The 19296-nt window shown below is 38.2% G+C and overlaps 1 protein-coding gene across 1 annotated transcript in view; it reads right to left on the bottom strand.

The window, feature by feature from the left end:
- The window catches only part of ATXN2 (ataxin 2), a 118988-nt gene that overhangs the window by 85075 nt on the left and 14617 nt on the right, over positions 1-19296 (bottom strand).

The raw sequence follows: 19296 nt of genomic DNA, 5'->3' as shown, positions 1-19296 counted from the left end.
CAGAGGCCCAGAAAAGATATGGGTCATGGCAGGGAGGAAGGAAGAAATAATGTGAACATGATCAAAATAAAACAAAGTACAAATAAAAATGCCTACTGGAAAAATAACCATACTAAATAATCTTTACTCCAAAAGTAACCTCTCACTCTGTTGGAGAAAAACTACTTGGGAATAAAATATAAATTCTATTCCTGATTTAACTGACATATTGACTGACATCAAAGTCACCTCCCATCTTCTCCCCCTGGTCTCTAAATACAGGCACTATGTTTACAAGTGCAGAAAAACACTTGAAATAGTTAAATCATTCAGAGCACTTTCCTTTCTAAATAATAAGTACCTCTGTCCAGTATCTAGGTAACAAGTGTCTTTCCTTGCCAACCCCCTACCTCTGAACCAATGCCGTACACCAAAGTCAGCTGTCAAGTAATTTCTAGTCAGCTGTCTAGTAATTTCTGTCAATATTGTCAAATGAGTTTAGTTATAGAGCATAACACGACCTAAGGCTTGTTCCAATGGAAAAGATTAGGCCCTTTATGAAATGATACAAACATTAATAGAGTGAAATTCTATATTCCTCAGAGAATATTAGTTACTCTGGAATTATAGGACTGGCTCTCATTTTAATAAAATAACCATGATACTCAAGCCACAATATTAAAACATTCAAAGAGAAGTACAATTCAGGTCTAAAGAGTCTACCAGTATGAATGGTGCCAATTCCAGTAAATAGCACTGATCTTAGAACTCAAGGAAGGATTGGTTTGCTCTCCAACCCAATCACTCTCCTCTTCATCTAGAAGTTAACATCTGACCACAACCCTCTGAATTCTTTCATTTCTAACATTCTGATTCCGTACTCTTTGCTTCACCATAGCACCGAGAGAGAAATTACTAAAGTCTAAGGAAGAGAACTAATAATAATAGTAACTAATACTTACTACAAAAACCAGACCCTATGGTAAGCACTATGTGCAATCTCTTACCCTTCACTTTAAGGGAGGAAACCAAACCTTAGTTAAATTATCTTGACTAAAATCCTCTAGTTCATGAGCAGGGAGAGCTGGTATTGTAACCAGGTGACCCGAAGTCCAGGCTTTTCATTTCTAGATTATACTGCCTCTCTAAAACTGCGTCACAAGGAAAACTACCTTCACAATTAAACCTAATCAAATTTCTAAATTTTTTCAAATAAATTCATTTCATTTGAATTTATTGGGGTTTTCTATTTATTTGTAGCCTGTAATTAAAGGCTATATAAAATGGCTAAAAATCTTGCTTAGGGTTACCTTATCTTAGTGGTTGCTGAGATGCCACAGTTAAGATATAAATGCCACCAATTCAGTACCCATAAATTCACCTGCATCCCCATAAAGCGATTTAAAAGAATTTAAAGACTTCTGTGAGGTGGGACTTCTATATTTTTATTGATTATACAATTACATCTTTGACTAATAAAGAGCAATTGTTTGACAACCTGGTTTACTTAGCAGAACAAATCATTCTTGGGCTTGGGCTTGGGCTTGGGCTGAGAGCAATACCAAGAGGTATGGAGTATAGAAACCACTGATTTTCACTGACCAAACCCAGTGGTGGAATAACCAAGGGAAATGTTAGCATACCATAGGAGCATTCTCTGAAACTTATGCTAAAAGTTTAAATTCATTCTTGTTTTTTCTTTTGGGATCCATTTAGAGATGCTTTACTTTTAATTTTTTCTTTAGTATTTTGGAACAAAGCAAGTTAATGTTTCATATAGTTACAAAACTAAATTTCAAAAAAGCCAAGATCATATTCTAGTCCTAAACATACCTATGATTAGATGAATATTTCACAAAACAATCATATCCAGGATTATCTTTCAATAGTTATTGAATATCAAGTTAATATGATTCAAAATGCCAAGTTAATATAAAGAAATTTTAAAGAGTAACAGTAGTTTATATTGCTTCAAACTAATACAGGAAGGAGGAAATAGCTGGGGTTGTAAATAAGACTGGCTTGAGTTAATAACTGTTGAGACGAGGTGACAGGTGTGCAGGGCTTCATTTTTATCATTCTGCATGTTTTTCACAATCTCTTTAGGTTAAAAAAAAAAAAAGTACCTTCTGATATGATGCAATTGGAGCCTGGATTTAATCAAGACCTACTAGTTTACGGGAAACAGGGTGTAGAAGAATATATTAACTGATACCATGAGGTTACAAATCCGTTAAACCCAGAATGTGGTATTTTTTTTTTTAAGTTTATTTATTTGAGAGAGAGAGAGAGAGCCTGCGAGTGCGAGCAGGGGAGGGGCAGAGAGAGAGGGAGAGAAAGAATCCCAAGCAGGCTCTGCACCTGGGGCTCGAACTCACCAACCTTGAGATCATGACCTGAGCCAAAATCAAGAGTCAGGTGCTTAACCCACTGAGCTACCCAAGCGCCCCAGAATGTGGTAAATTTGACCTAACAAAAGATGGGTTATGCAACAAATAAATGGCATGAGAAGAAAAAGACAGTGTAGAGGGAGGGAAAATTATTATAAATTTAAAGACACATAAATCAAAAGCAAAGTGTAGCTTCTCAATTTCAACACTTACTATAAAGCTACAGTAATCAGAATAGTGTGGTGCTGGCATAAGGACAAACATAAAATCCAATGAAATAGAATAGAGAGCCCAGAAATAAACCCTCACATATATGGTGAAACTTTACAACTTAAATCATACACAAAAATTAACCCAAAATGGGTCAAAGATGTAAATTTAAGAGCTACCACTATGAAATTCTTAGAAGAAAACACAGGAGAAAAGTCTTCGTGACTTTAAACTTGGCAATGATTTAACTGTGACACCAAAATGCATAAACATTAAAAAAAATACCAAAAATTATTTCATCAAAATTAAAAGCTCTTATGCAAAGGATTATCAGTTATCAGAGTAAAGACACCACTTTTCAGAGTAAGATATGTACATTTCATGTATCTGATAATCCAGAATAAACAACTACAATTCATTAACAAAAAAAAACATACAACCCAATTCAAAAATGGACAAAGACTTGAATAGATATTTCTCCAAAGAAGCTATACAGTTAGCCGATAAGCACATGAAAAGATGTTCAACATCACTAGTCATCAGGAAAGGTGCAAATCAAAATCACAATGAGCTACCACTTCACCCCCACTATGAAAGCTATTATAAAAAAGACAGAAAATCCCAAGTGTTGGAAAAATGTGGAGAAACTGGAACCCATGTGTACTACCTGTGGGAATGTAAAATGTTATAGCTGCTGTGGAAGATAGTATGGCAGTCCCCCAAAATTTAAACAGAATTGGGGCACCTGGGTGGCTCAGTCAGTTAAGCGTCCGACTTCAGCTCAGGTCATGATCTCACCATTCATGAGTTCAAGCCCCACATCAGGCTCTATGCTGATAGCTCAGAGCCTGGAGCCTCCTTCAAAAAATCTCTCTCTCTCTCTCTCTCTCTCTCTCTCTGCGCCTTCCCTGCTCATGCTCTCTCAAAAATAAACATTAAAAATTAAAAAAATATTAAACAGAATTATCCTATGATCCAGCAATACCACTCCTGAATCCATACCCAAAATAACTGAAAGCATGGATCTGAACAGATATTTGTACATCAATGTTCAGAGTAGCACTATTTACAATAGCCAAAAGGTGGAAAAACCCAAATGTCCACTGGCAAATGATAAACACAAGGTGGTACATCCATACAATAGAATATTTTTCAGCCTTAAAAACAAATGAAGTTCTGACACATACAAGGATGAACACATGCTAAGTGAAAAGAAGCCACATACACAAAAGGACAACTACTGTATGACTCTACTTATAGGAGGTATGTAGTGTAGTCAAATTCATAGACGCAAAAAGTAGACTGGTGAATACCAGGAGCTAAGGATGGCTGGGATAGGGAGCAAATGCTTAGTGGGTAAAGGGATTCCTTCTGGGATATTTTGGAACTTAATAGAGGAGGCGGGAGCACAACAAATGAAGGTACTTCGGTCCCCTGAACTACACATTTAAAAATGGTTACAAAGGTTAACTTTTATGCGATGTACATTTTACCACAATTAAAAAGGGGGGCCACATCTCAGTGGGTTAAGCATCTGACTTCTGCTCAGGTCATGATCTCATGGTTCATGAGTTGGAGCCCCACGTGGGGCTCTGTGCTGACAGCTCAGAACCTGGAGCCTGCTTCTGATTCTGTGTCTCCCTCTCCCTCTGCCCCTGCCCCTCCCCCATTTTTTCTCTCTCTCTCTCTCTTTCTCTCAAAAATAAACAAACATTTAAAAAAAAAAAAAAGTTCAGATTCTCTTCCCAGCGGAAATTCATTTGCAACAGCATGTAGAGAAGTTCATGCCAAAGGGTGCCCTCAAAAACAGTGGAGTTTGTAGTCAAAGGCTACCATAGGAGACTGATAGAATCACTGCAGACACAGGCTTAAGTGAATAAAAAACAAGATCCAACCATACACAGTCTACAAGAGAGGAATTTTAGATTTAAAGATACAAAGAGACTGAAAGGAAAAGGATGGAAAAGGAAATATTGTAAGAACAGCACATACAAGAAAGCTGCAGTGGCTGTACAATTATCTAACGAAACAGAAGTGTTACTAGAAAGAGGGACATTTAAAAAAATTTTTTTAGTGTTTATTTTTGAGAGAGACAGAGTGGGAGTGTGGAAGGGGCAGAGAGAGACACACACACACAAAATCCGAAGCAGGCTTCATGTTCTGAGCTGTCAGCACAGAGCCAGAAGCGGGGCCCAAACCCACAAGCCATGGGATCGTGACTTGAGCCAAAGTTGGACGCTTAACCGACTGAGCCACCCAGGTGCCCCAAGAGGGACATTTTATGATAAAAGGGTCAATCCATCATGAAGAAGAAAGAGACATTCATCTGGACTCTGTGCCCTTTCACATAACTCCTAGGTTATGAAGATGAACTCCTCACAGAAATTATCTGTGCCATCCTAACACTGAGCTCTCTGCTCCTTCACCTCAAGCCCCATCTCCTTGTCATCTTGTCAACCCGACAAGTGAATTCCAACTAATAAAGGTAGAAGGAATGACGGTATTAAAAGGTTACAATTTGGTAGCCACTTAATAAACTGTTTCACACAAAAATCACCAATGGATGCTAAATCTAGTAAAACAGAAACAGGATATTTATATAGTTATAAAGCAACTCCCCACAAGATACTGATTAATGACAAAGTGAAAAATAATTTTCTAGTAAAGAAGTCTAGCAGATCTAGAGTGCCAGGCTGGCTTAGTCAGTAGAGCATGCGACTCTTGATCACAACTCTTAGTCGTTGAGTTTGAGCCCACAATGGGGGTAGAGATTACTTAAAAAATTAAAGAAATCAGAAAAAAGGAAAACCTATCCGTTCCTTGCCAAGTCATCCAAGTTAACAGTGTACCAGCAACGGGACAAATATGCACATCATGTAACTGCCCCAAATCATGCAATAAGAACACGGCAAATCTGTGGTATTCTTGCTAAGAAGGCACAATCAGAATCTAAATCATGAGGAAAGAGAGAAACCCCAGTTAAGGGACATTCTACAAAATAACCTGTAATCTTCAAAAGCATCAAGTCATAAAAGACAAAGATTAAGGAACTAGTTTAGATTAAAGGAAACCAAAAAGACATGACAACTGAATGTAACATATAATCGCAGATTGGTTCCTGGGCCGTCAAAAGAGTATTCTGTTTTGCTGTAGAGAACATCAGAACAACGAGTGAAATCTGAATAAGGTCTATAGATAACAGTCTGACACAACATTAATTTTCTCATTTTGACAAATGTACTGTGGTTTTGAAAGAGAATGTCCTTGTTATTAGGAAATGTACTCTGAATTATTTAGGGCTAAGGAGCACCATGTCTCCCATACGTTTAATAAAATAATTTTAATTTTATAACAAATTATATATGTGTATCTTAATTTAACAGAGAAAAAATTAAAAAGTAAATATCACATAAAGAATGAAGGTGAAGGGTATAGAATTATTTGTAATATCATTGCAGCTTTTCTATATATCTAAAATTATACACTTTTTTAAATTAGGAACTCTACATGATTTATTAACTTCTACTTTACCGTCCAAAATGTCTTTAATGTCTTGTAATAGAAAAATTCAATCCTACACAGCCTTGAAACTCAAATGTCATCTTTCAAGAAACCTTCCTTGGAATATGACATCCCAATCAAATACACACAGTACTCTCTAGACTGAAACTCCTGGGTTTCAACACCCATTCATTCATGCCCTTGGCCAAAAGCTCCTGGATGAATAAAACCTAAACAACAAAGATTGGCACATAGTATCTTACACGTCTTTGTACTGCTTACCAAAATCAGCAAAAAGGAACCATAGCTCACATATGATATACACTTAATAAATATCTAATGAATAAATGTGCCCAAAGTAGAAAGAAAAAGATGGAGAAAGATTTCAAAGTAATCATTACGTAAATCAATGGTCAGCAAACTACAGCCCACAACCTGTTTTGTTGAGATTCTGAGTTAAGTATGGTTTTTAAGGAGAGAGGGGGGAAGGGAGGAAGGGAGGAAGGGGGAGGGGAGGGAAGAAGAAAAGCCAAGAATATGCAACAGAGAAGTTATATGGCCCATAATGTCTAAAACACTTACTATCCGAGTCACTTCAAGAAAGATGTGCCAACCTCTGCACTGAAAAAAAAAAAAATGTGGCTGCAATGTCAACAACTACAATTTTAAAAATAAAGTCTACTGCTGTTTTACATGAGCCATTATTTCTAAAACAAATTTCTTGGAGCATCTAGATGGTTCAGTCGGTTGAGCATCCAACTCTTGATTTCGGTTCAGGTCCTGACCTCATGGTTCATGGGATCCAGCCCCCAAGCTGGGCTCCATGGTGGCGCAGAGCTCTCTCTCCCTCGTGCTCTCTCAAAAAAAATAAATATTTAAAACAAATTTCTTGGGGCGCCTGGGTGGCGCAGTCGGTTAAGCGTCCGACTTCAGCCAGGTCACGATCTCGCGGTCCGTGAGTTCGAGCCCCGCGTAGGGCTCTGGGCTGATGGCTTGGAGCCTGTTTCCGATTCTGTGTCTCCCTCTCTCTCTGCCCCTCCCCCGTTCATGCTCTGTCTCTCTCTGTCCCAAAAATAAATGGCGCAGTCGGTTAAGCGTCCGACTTCAGCCAGGTCACGATCTCGCGGTCCGGGAGTTCGAGCCCCGCGTCGGGCTCTGGGCTGATGGCTCAGAGCCTGGAGCCTGTTTCCGATTCTGTGTCTCCCTCTCTCTCTGCCCCTCCCCCGTTCATGCTCTGTCTCTCTCTGTCCCAAAAATAAATAAATGTTGAAAAAAAAAAATTTAAAACAAATTTCTTGACAGTTTATTAAATACTTTCTTCATGGAAGCTTAATGTACACATAACTGAGAAATGTCAAAGTGTTCTTATTCTCATTTAATTATCTTTAAGCTTTACAACGGAACTGATGTTGATCCACCTTTTGAAAAATCAAGGTATTTTACTAATGTGCCTCTGATGACAATGAGCAAGTTCCACAAAGTTAGGGACTTTGTACTGATCACTGAATCAAAAGCACCTAGCATAAAATAAGAGGTAAATGGTAGATTAAAATGGATGACATATCAACTTGTGAATCTCACGAGAATCTTGATTAGAATTATAAAAAAATAAAATAGGGGCGCCTGGGTGATTCTGTCAGTTAAGTGTCCGACTTTGGCTCAGGTCATGATCTCATGGGTCATGAGTTCAAGTTCTGCACTGGGCTCTCTGTTGTCAGTGCAGAGCCTGCTCTGGATCCTCAGTCTCTCTCCCTCTCTGCCCCTCCCCCACTAGCGCTCACTTGCTCAAGAGCTCTCTCTCTCTCTCAAAAATAAATAAACATCACAAAAATAATAAATAAATAAAATGAAGAGACACTAGAACTGGAAGTTCTAGCTTAGGCAATATCAAGGCAAGACTAGACAGAGAAAAGGAAAACTGTCTTTAATAATAAAGATAGTATGATCATTTAGGCAGAAAATCCTAAGAGAATCTACCAAAAAGCTACTAAAAACAAAAGCTTGGCAAGGCTAACTCAAAACGTATCAATGACCTAATCACAAAAGAGTTAAGTATAACTTTTAACAGAAAATATGGGAGAAACTCTCTATGACCTTTGGTTAGACAAAAATTTTCAAACAGAAAAAATGCAAACCATAAAAGCAAAAATTGACAAATTAGATTTCATCCAATTTTCAAGTATTCTGTCCTTTGAAAGACTGTTAAGAAAATTAAGTCGGGGCGCCTGTGTGGCTCAGTCGGTTAAGCGTCAGACTTCAGCTCAGGTCATGATCTCACCATTCATGAGTTCAAGCCCCACATCGGGCTCTGTGCTGACAGCTCAGAGCCTGGAGCCTGCTTCAGATTTTGTGTCCCTCTCTCTCTCTACCTCTCCTCCACTTGTACTCTGTCTCTCTCAAAGATAAATTAACATTAAAAATTTTAAAAAAAAAGAAAATTAAGTCAACCCACAGACAAGGTAACATTTGCAAATGTTATGTCTGATAATAACCTTATACCCAGAATTACAAAGAACTCAAAGAACTTATTAATAAGAAGATAAATAGCTCAATAAGTAGGCAAAAGACTTACACAGTCATTTAAGCAAGTAGACTTAGCTGATAAAATTGAAGACTGATAATACCAACAACTAGCAAGGAGGCCAAGCAGCTGAAACTCTCACACACCACTGGTGGAATGGAAAATGGCACAGCCATTTGGAGAACAGTTTGACATTTTCTTATGAAGTCAAACAGACTTATACAACCCCACTCCCAGGTACGTATTCAAAAGTAATGAATGTGAATGTGAATGTTCAGAGCTGGTTTCTTCAAAATAGCCAAAAAGTGAAAACACCCCAAATGTCTATTACCTGATAAATAAACCACAGTAGTGCATCCTGAATAGTGGAATACTACTCAGTAATAAAGTTACAAATTACTGATACATGCTACACACAGCATGGATGAATTTCAAAAGCACTGTGATAAATTAAAGAAGCTAGACACAAAAATAATCCATAATCCCATTTATATGACATTCTGGAAAGGCAAATCTATACAGAAATCAAATCAGTGACTGCCAGGGGCTAAGGGAGAAGAAAGGATATTTATTATAAAAGTACAGAGGGAACTTTATAGGGTGGTATCTGAATTGTGGTAGTGATTACGTGACTATACATCTGCCAAAACTCAAAGAACTTTACACTGCATAGGATGAGTTTACTGCATGTAAACTATACCTTGAACTTGCCACTCCCCAAACTAAAGGCAGAGCCAAAAAGAAACTCCTAAAACATACCTAAAAAAGGTTAAATTTTACTATATGTAAATTGTAACAAAATTAATCTGAGGCTAAAAATTCATTACATTGCACATAAAATTGGTGAATTTTACTGTATGTACACTATACTTCAGTAAAGCAGATTATTTTTTAAGAGACACACAACATTCCATAATACTAAAGAATTAAGGGATGCCTGCGTGGCTCAGTCGGTTAAGTGTCCGACTTCGGCTCAGGTCATGATCGCGGCTCTTGAGTTCAAGCCCCACAATGGGCTCTGTGCTGACAGCTGGAAGCCTGGAGCCTGCTTCAGATTGTGTGTCTCCCTCTCTCTCTGCCCCTCCCCTTCTCTCTCTCTCAAAAAAGTAACATCGAAAAAAATTTTTAAAAAAAGTCACAAGCTCTACTGACTGAGCCAGCCAGGTTCCTTGCCCCCAAGTGTGATGTTTTTAAAACTTTCATTCTCTTAGAGAAATATATATATTGAAATATTTACAGAAGAAATGATACATCAGGAATTCAAAATAAGAACCTACAGTAATCAAGATAGTATGCTCCTGACATAAGGATAAAAGAACAATGAAATAGCAACAGTCCAAAAATAAACTCTTACATTTATAGTCAAATGATTTTTGAAAAGAGAACCAAGACAACTTACTGAGAAAAGAATAGTCTTTTCAACAGAGCTGAGACAACTGGATATCCACATGTAAAAGAATGCGGTTGGACTCCTACCTTACAACATATATAAGAATTAATTCAAAATGGATCAAATACCTAAATGTAAAGGCTAAAACTCTAAAACTCTTGCAAGAAAAAAAATTGGGGTAAATCTTCAAGACCTTGGATTTGGCAATGGATTCTTAGATATGACACTAAAGGCACAATCAACAGACGAAAAAATAAATGGGACTTGATCAAAATCAGAAATTTGGGGTGCCTGACTAGTCAGTAGGGCAGGTGACTCGATCAGAGGATTTTGTTTTCAAGCCCCACATTGGGCCTAGAGCTTACTTAAGGCGGGGGGAGGGATCAAAAAAATTTTTGTTGCAAAAGGACATCACCAATAGCACACACACACACACACACACACACACACACACACACAAATATGAAGAAACTATGGATAAATTAGAGAGGAGATCGCAGATATTCCCAACCCAGGAAACCAAAAGCACTAGGACTTTAGAGTGCAGTGCTTAAAAACAGAGGGCATACCAAAACCCAAAGGTCTACTCTACTTTTCAGACAACTCGGTTTCAAATCCCAGGTCAGCCACTTACAGTGACCCCAGGAAGGTTACTTAATCACTTTGGTCCCCAGTTTTTTTATCTGTAAAACGGAAATAAGTCAAGTCACAGGGTTGTAGAGGATCAAGTAGAGAATATGAAAAATGTACACACACAGACACACTCTCATTTGGTCAAAACTTATTACATTGTACATTTTACAATGTGGGACTCATTTTATGTCAATTAAACTTCATTAAAGGTGTAAAATAAACACTCTAGCACAGAGGAAGCAAAATTGTAGTTTTTTTAACTTTATATTTAACAAATATCTGTTGAATGAGCCAGATGAACAAGCCTTGCCTTCAGGCAACTTACACTTTAGAGGTTATTCTAGGACAAAGTTTAAAATGTGCTATTTTCATATGTATATTTTATCTGTTTCATTCACCACCTAAGTAAAATATATATACAAACAACCCAAGAACACTCCTGATAATTGAAACACATTAAATAATCTAGCTAGAATAAAATTTCTTCCCTTATTGTTTCAAAATCTTGGGGGTGGGGGAGGAATATGCAATTTCTATTGGTAGTGCCCTCCACAACGTAATTATAGAACTTTTTATTTCTTCATTTTTCATCATTCTTGCTTTCATTACTATTCTTCAACACTATCTATAGATGTCATTTACTAGTTTCTATAACTTTCAACAGGCCTGGATAACTTATACAATCCAAGTATTTCATTGATACAGATTTCTAGAACCTGACTAGTTGTTTGGATGTAACTAATATTCTTTGGCACAGTAAGAAAGACATACCTGCTAACCCCTTTCCAGTAAAGGTGTAATAATACTCTTCTCAGATACTGACACAGCCAACTGCTTATTATTTAGATTTCGATTTAAATGTTCCATCCTCAGAAAAGCCTGTCCTGACCATATTATCAAAAGTCGCTCCCCAACCATTATTATATCACCGTTTTCATACTTTAGTAATATTTAATGAATGATAGCACTTAATATCTGAAATTCTATTATGTGTTCAACCAACTTACTTTCTGTTTCTGTCCACTTCCCACTCCCAGAATATAAACTCCATGGGGGCAAACACTTCTGTCTCCTTCACCACTGTGTGCCCAGGGCTTAACAGAGGCTGGCATACAGTAAATATTATAAATTGTTGAATAAATTAAGCATATTAAGTATACAGTACAATTTATGTGAATTATGACAAATACCAACTAATTCGATTTGTTTATATAGTACAAAAAAAACTACAGTTGTCAGGAGAAAGGACAACTAAAAACTAGAAATGTAATTCCAGCTCTTACAGTTAACTCACTTAGGTGAGTCATTTTCTTCTAACCATTTCAATTTTTTTTACTAGAAAGGGAAACTCTATTAACTAATACTTATTGAATAATGATATCCACACTGAAAAATGAGTCAAGGCGGCAGTAGGGGGTAGGCCACGACAAACCCAAACACTAAAGCTAGTGTTTTTTTTCTTTTTAGCAAACTAAGGTGGACCAGCAACTCTAAATTCACACAACTGCCAGATTAATCCAGTCATATAATCATCCAGAACCACTGTTTCAAAACAACTACCATCCCCATAAGAACTAATTTAATTTCTCTACAACCTGCTCGTCAAAATATATACAAATAATAACCTAAGACCCTACTCTGACCCTATCACTTCCTAGCTCTGTGACCTTAACCTCGTAACTTCAGCTCATTGTGTCTCAATTTCAACATTATAAAATGGTGATAAAGTTAGTACCTTTAAACATTTTTTTTTTAACATTTATTCATTTTTTGACAGAGACAGAGCATGAGCAGGGGAGGGGCAGAGAGAGAGGGAGACACAGAATCTGAAGCAGGCTCCAGGCTCTGAATTGACAGCACAGAGCCCGACGTGGGGCTAGAACTCACAGACCTTGAGATCATGACCTGAAGTCGGACGTTAACCAACTGAGCCACCCAGGCGCCCCTAAAGTCAGTACCTTTAAAAACAAGAAAAGAAAAAAAAAACAGCATCTTCACATAAGGCTATAAAAAATTCAGTGATATTCATAAGGACAGCCTGGCTTAAGAACAATGCCTGGCATACTAAATAAATGCTTGATCATTGTTAGCTAACACAATTATTTTCCTTATATTACAACACAAATTAAACTTGTAAAAAAAAACCTCTTCATATAAAGTTTTACTTAAGAGGAAGGGATAAGGGACATGGCCATAACATAAAGCCAGGCACATTGAGATATGAGCTACACCCACCAAGAGACTCAGATAAAAAGGAATTTTAGGACTCAAGTCCAGTGCTGTTCAACAAAACTTTCTATAATGATAAAAAAAAAAAATTCTATATCTGTGCTGCCTAATATGGTAGCCATTAAGTACACGTGACGGCTGAGCACGTGAAATATGGCTAGTGTGACTGAGGACTGAATTTTTATTTTAATTAACTTAAATTTAAATTTAAATAGCCTGGGCGGCTCAGTCAGTTAAGTGTCCGACCTCAGCTCAGGTCATGATCTCACGGTCTGTGAGTTCGAGCCCCACATCGGGCTCTGTGCTGACAGCTCAGGGCCAGGAGCCAGCTTCAGATTCTGTGTCTCCCTCTATCTCTGCCCGTCCCCTGCTCACACTCTGTCTCTCTCTGTCTCAAAATAAATACAAACATTAAAAAAAAATTTCTTTTTAATTCTAATTTTAAATAAATAAATAAATAAATAAATAAATAAATAAATTTAAATAGCCAGGTGGAGAGTAGCCACCAGCTGCAATCCTCTCCTTGAGCTTCTTCAGACACTGGCCCTATGAATCTTCGAAAGCATTCATCCCCTCCATTGCACCAGAAGTGTTTCCATGTAGTGAACTCAATGAAGTCTCTGTCCCAATGTTTTAGCCATTGGTCATTAATCTTTCCCAGGGCCTCAAAACAACTTTAATCCCCTTTCAAAGACAACAAGTGATAATGAGGAAAAGGGAACTACAGGTGAAAAAAGGTAAGCCATTTACTGATAACTGCTAAAGCTAAGTGACAGCTATGTAGGACAGCTATGTTCTATTTTTATATATGTTAAAACTCTCTATTAAAAAATTTCTCATTTGTATTTAAAAAAAAAATTTTTTTTTAACATTTATTCACCTTTCAGAGACAGAGAGAAACAGAGGGTGAGCGGGGGGGGCGGGGGACAGTGAGAGAGGGAGATACAGAATCCGAAGCAGGCTCCAGGTTCTGAGCCGTCAGCACAGAGTCCGACACGGGGCTTGAACCCATGAACCGCGAGACCATGACCTGAGCTGGAGTTGGACACTTAACCGACTGAGCCACCCAGGCGCCCCTCATTTGTATTATTTCAAACTCACTTCATTTCTTCTCTAACTACAAGGGCTTCCAAATCTGTCTCTCTGCTTTCAGCAAGTACCACCCCTCCATTTCTTCCACCACACTGTAAATCATATCTTTCTACACACACCATGTTTATAGCATCTTCTGCTTTAGCACAAACTTCCTATCCTAGAACTTCCTCTTCTCTTCCATGGCCTCACTGAACACTACTCACCATTCCTCAAGATCCATCTCAACACCCTGGGTCTTTTTCAAGGTTTTTTTCTTCACCACCCACCCAAGGCAGTCATTCCCTCCCTTCTCAGTGCTACCAGTTTACACTCTGCATGCCTGCCCTTCCTACTCTACCGAATAACCTGGAAGCAGAGAGGTTTCATTCATCTTAAGTTTTTATTCTAATTTCAGCTAGTTAACAGTGTTAGTTTCAGAAATGTAACAGTGATTCAACAATTGTTTATCTTTTTAATTTTTTTAATGTTTATTTTGAGACACACACACACACACACAAACACAGGAGGGAGGAACAGAGAGAATCCCAAGCAGGTTCCGCATTGTCAACACAGAGCCTGAAGCAGGGCTTGATCCCACGAACCACGAGATCATGACCTGAGCGGAAACCAAGGGTTGGACACTTAACATTCTGAGCCACGCAGGTGCTCCTTGTTCATCTTTTAACTGTTCTAGTCTCACAGCTTCAAACTTACACTGAATTAATGAACAGTATACATACACAAGCTCAACAAAATGCTGAAGCGCATCCACTCATCCAGCACTACCCCAAACCTACCAACAAGCACTTTGCAACCTTACCTTGCTCATGCAGTTTCTACTGATTTCCAAACATGCTATAAGTTAAAAGTTACAAACACTTACTATATGCCAGGCATTTATTTAAGCATTTTACATACATAATTCATTTAATTCCCATCATCCCCATTTCACAGAGGAAGAAACTCAACCACAAATAAAATACCCTGCCTTATGTCACAAAGTAAGGAGGTGGTGTGCTAAACAAATTGTTGTATGACTTTGGACATGTCATTTAAAGTTTCTGCTCTTGTGTGAAACAAAGAGGATGAGTCATGATGATCTGAAACACAAGCTTCTAATTCTAAAATTCAAATTGTGGGAAGGGAATAGGATGCTAAACAGAAGGAATACTGGTTTGTGTAAAGAAAATAGTAATTTCAGGCATTCTCCATAAAATAGTTTGAGGGAAAATGTCAATCTTTATTCTTGCAGTTAACTACAGAAAACATGGAATAAGTTCTCAATTAAGAAAACTAACATATGGGACAAGCTAAGTTCTACAAGAATTAATAAAAGAAAAATAAGTGAGACTATGTTTCAATGGAAGACCTGGGCTAGATCTTAGAGGATCTAAGATGACAATGAGGAGAAGTATGAGGGTGTGGAAAAGCAGAAAAATGATGGAAGAGCAGGCAGGAAATGAAGGCTGAGCTTGGTACCTGCAGAGGTGATGAGAAGGAGACCATACTGATTTAAATGGACCATGCTTTGAAGAGCTGATGGAAAACAGGATCAAAAAGATAAAATGAGGCTTTATAAGCTGCCAGGCAAATGTCCTGTTTTTAAATGGCCCAGAGCTAAGAATGATTTTTACATTTTTAAAGGGCCTGTGTGTGTGTGTGTGTGTGTGTGTGTGTGTGCATGTATATGCCAAAAAGACTGTATATGGCATGCAAAGCTTTGATTATCTGGCTCTTTAAAGAAAAAGTTTGCTAACCCCTAGGATAGATCATGGAAAGCCTTGAAGGTGAAGAGGACCTTGGGCTTGGGAGCAGGGTGATTTTTGAACAACCAAAGAAGAGTTTAAGTCTAACAGCAAAAGGTAGGCTAGATTAAACTGGTGGGCAAAAAGTAATGTGTTGCAGTAATTAAAAATAAAATGTTATGATCGTCTAACATGACTGGCCCATGCAAATAACTGAACCAAGAATTTCAATTTCCCTAAAGTCAAGAGGATAGCAACCATTTCCTCAACTATTAGTCCTTTCTGAAAGACTAATGTGTGCTGAAGTCTTATTCAGTGTGTCCTATAGCCCAGGGCTATGCAGCCTCTAACAAGACCAAGAGAGAGTGGAGAACTGGGTTCTACACTCTTATTTTCATATAGAAACGTTAAGTGGTGTTTGGGTTCTTAGATCAAGCCACAAACACCTTCTCAACCCATGATATAGTACGATACTACTTAGTTCAAATAAATTATGGGTTACAATCGACAATCTGATAAAATAGGCAGGTGCAGAATACTAACCACCATTATAACATTATTTCCAAACTTTGAAGAAAAAAAAAAAATCACAGATTTTGGATCCAGACTCATTTACAAATAAAGAGAACTGCCAGGGCTAAGGTCTGGATAACTGAAGCCATTTTATGGCTAACAATTATAACCAAATGGTTTTCATTGATTTTTATCAGTTCTGTCATAGAGCTATACTAGAAGCAGGGGAGCACAGTTACTAAAAGTTAAAGCTTTGGGGCGGCTGGGTGGCTCAGTCGGTTAAGCATCTGACTCTTGATTTCGGCTCAGGTCATGATCCCAAGGTCGTGGGATCAAGCCCCATGTTGGGCTCTGCACTGAGAGTGGAGCCTGCTTAGGATTCTCTCACTGTCTCCTTTTGCCCCTCTCCCCCCACTCACGCGTTCTCTCGCACTCTCTCTAAAGCAAAAAAAAAAAAGTAAAAACAAATAAAGGATATATATATATACACGTAATGCATTAGGCACAGTGTCTGAATCTAATAGGTACAGAATAATGGGAACTATCATTTTATAAATAGAAAGTTCGCCATAACTGTTTCCACATCACAGATACCTAAACTTTTTTCAGAAAAATGGCTACTACTCACCACTTGGCTCAGAAATGCTAGTTTTCTCCTAATGTATTTTATATAGGAAAAAAGGTTTTATAAACAGAAGCTCTTATTTATTCTCTGACATTTTAGACTGGGTTAAAAATATGCAGACTTCCTATAACATTTACAGACTGTATAACTAAATTCTGTCACAAATGCAAATTCTCATTTTCTTCCCCATTGTTCATCCTAAGGAGCCTCTGAACTGCAAGCTAATGACTCAAATTCCTGATAAATCAAAGTAAGAACTAATTTAACATTCCTTAAATCCATTACCAGTTTTCTTCTGTTCTCACTTGCATACCTTTTCAGAGATCCTAATTACAACAATATTAAGTCATTCCATCGTTGTTCCCTTTTAGCTGAGTAAATTTAAACACGTACTTACTTAGCTTCCCTGGGCCTCAGTTCCACACAGGTAAAATGTGACAGAGCAACAGATTACCTAACAGGACTGCGTGATAATCAAGTAAGAAAAAATACATATACTTTACTTATTTATACTTATACTAAATGAATATGCCCTAGCAGAAAAGGAAGCTCAAGGTGAGTTCCACTAGTAACTTTTCCCCCTCTTTCCTTTATGACCCTAATCAGCTTTCACAAGCTTAGACAACAAGGATTCTCAAACCTACTGATTTCTGTGGCTAGCCAGTGGCTACCCCTAAAGCATTACAAGGAGTAAACAGCAACATACTAGACTACTCAGGGCACCTAGCTGGCTCAGTTGGTTAAGCCTGCAACTCTTGATCTCAGGGTTTTGAGTTCAAGCCCTACATTGGGTGTAGAGCTTACTTAATTAAAAAAAAAAAATACTGGGGAACCTGGGTGGCTCAGTGGGTTGAGCATCCAACCCGATTTCCACTCAGGTCATGATCCCAGTATTGTGGAATGGAGCCCCACGTTGGGCTCTGCACTGAGTGTGGAGCTTGCATAAGATGCTCTCTCTCCCTCTGCCCCTCTCCCCAGTTCACACTCTCTCCAAAATAAAATAAACAAACTAGATTACTAAAAAAGTATAGATAAGAGAGCCTATCTTCTCTTCAATTTTTTTAATGTTTATTTTTTGAGAGAGAGAGAAAGAGAGAGCGCGAATCAGGGAAGGGGCGGAGAGAGAGGGAGACACAGGAATCCTAACCAAGCTCCAGGATCCAAGCTGTCAGCACAGAGGCTAATTCGGGGCTTGAACTCCCAAACTGCAAGATCATGACCTGAGTCTAAGTCAGACGCTTAAGCGCCCAGGCACCCAAGAGGGCCTATCTTCTGATGAAACCAGTATGTTTTCTTCTCCTTATCTAAAAGACTGCTTTCCAATATTTTATAAGATAGAAGCAAGCATCAGCAACTCAAACATATTATGAGGGAGCAGTTTGAACTTTCTGCCTTGTCTCCCCTACTCCAGGAAGGAAGAGGCTTCATCTGGCTTGTTCTCTACTGTATCCCCAGAACCTGACAAACAGGAAATACTCAAAAGAATAGTTTAACTTGGTATGCCTATAAAACAAATGTCATGTTCCTTTAGAAAGTGACGTTTCCTTGACAGCAAACTCATCTGCTGAACAATGAAACCAAGGCTCACACAGTCAATACACAATTTATCACTTACTATGCTTGTTAAGTTATACTAGGGACTTGTCCTCTGTCCTCAAGATGCTCTAAAATAAACCTAGAAGGCAATGCAAATACAGAAACTTTTACTTCCAAACAAGTGAGATCACAAATAGTTTCTTTCACCCAAGAGGATATATAAATGGCGAACAAGCACAGGAAAAGAAGTTCAATATCATTAGGTATCAGAAAATGTAAGTTCAAACCACAATGAAATACCAATACACAGCCACTAGAATGGCTGAAATTAAGATTAACATACCAAGTATTGCCAAGAATTACAGCAATTAATAAAAATCCCATACACGGCTGAGGGGAAAAATAGGACAGGCATTTTAACAAACAGTTTGCCAATTACTTTTAAAACTAATTGTCATACAACTCAGCAATCCCAATTCTATGTATTTAACCAAGAAAAATGAAATCACTATGACCACACAAAATCTGTACACAAATATTCATAGCAGCTTTATTCATAATAGCCAAAAACTGCAACTTGTCCAACACCTGATGAACAAAACTCTGGGAAAGAGGGGCGCCTGGGTGGCTCAGTGGGTGGAGCATCTGACTTCTGCTCAGGTCATGATCTCGCAGTTTGAGAGTTGGAGACCTGCGTCGGGCTCTGTGCTGACCACTCCAAGTCTGGAGCCTGCTTAGGATTCTGTATCTCCCTCTGCCCCTCCCCTGTTCGTGCTCTCTCTCAAATATAAATAAAACACACACACACACACACACACACACACACACACACACACTATGGGGAAGAAAGTACTATTACACGCAGTACACAAAAGAATCTCAAAGCATTATGGTATGTGAGAGAAGCCATCACAAAACGCTTGTATTCTGTATGGATCCATCTGTATGAC

This window comes from Lynx canadensis, chromosome D3 (assembly GCF_007474595.2).
Source record: "Lynx canadensis isolate LIC74 chromosome D3, mLynCan4.pri.v2, whole genome shotgun sequence".
Classification (NCBI taxonomy): Eukaryota; Metazoa; Chordata; class Mammalia; order Carnivora; family Felidae; genus Lynx; species Lynx canadensis.
This window is presented reverse-complemented; position numbering and strand designations above follow the sequence as displayed.